The sequence below is a fragment of the Octopus bimaculoides genome, chromosome 3, assembly GCF_001194135.2.
Source record: "Octopus bimaculoides isolate UCB-OBI-ISO-001 chromosome 3, ASM119413v2, whole genome shotgun sequence".
NCBI classification, from domain to species: Eukaryota; Metazoa; Mollusca; class Cephalopoda; order Octopoda; family Octopodidae; genus Octopus; species Octopus bimaculoides.
In genome coordinates this window covers 92,764,952-92,765,565 of record NC_068983.1, presented here as the reverse complement: position 1 = coordinate 92,765,565, position 614 = coordinate 92,764,952, and positions in this window count along the sequence as shown.

Sequence of the window (614 nt, the reverse complement as noted above, 5' to 3'; positions counted from 1 at the left end):
ATAGAAAGGTTTATTAGCTACTGCCAATATGCTTCAGCCATTTTTTGACAAGGAAATAATAATTTTATCACCGCCAGAATCGTTTGTTTACGTAGTCAGCACCTAATGTATTCGGCTGAATGGACGTCAGTCATTGGTTGAAATTACAGAAATACGACAACTTTAACATGAAATATATTGCAATATAATAATTTTTCTTAAGAAGACTAAGAGAAAAAGATGTTTTATATGACACATTCTACCAGTGTCCCAAGTTTCAAAGTGTTTCGTTAAGAAAATACTGGTGCCCCCGTTTTGAACTAGATACCAGCTTGGTTGCTTCGTAAGTCCTACCATGTCTATGCTGAACAATTCTTTAATGTTTCATGATTACTGTGGTCCAGTTAATCCTGAATCATTCTCAGCTTTTACACACAAGTTAGTGCAGACTGTACAAGAAATTCGTACCAAGGAAATAGGAATACAATGTGATCTTATCAATAAACCTATTTATACAAATAGTACTCAGACCTTGGAAAGTAAGATGGTGGATTGTGAAACACAGGCAAAAGCACCTGTGCTTACATATGAAGATGTGAAAAATGATAATCAGAAGCGTCTCTTTTCCACGGGAA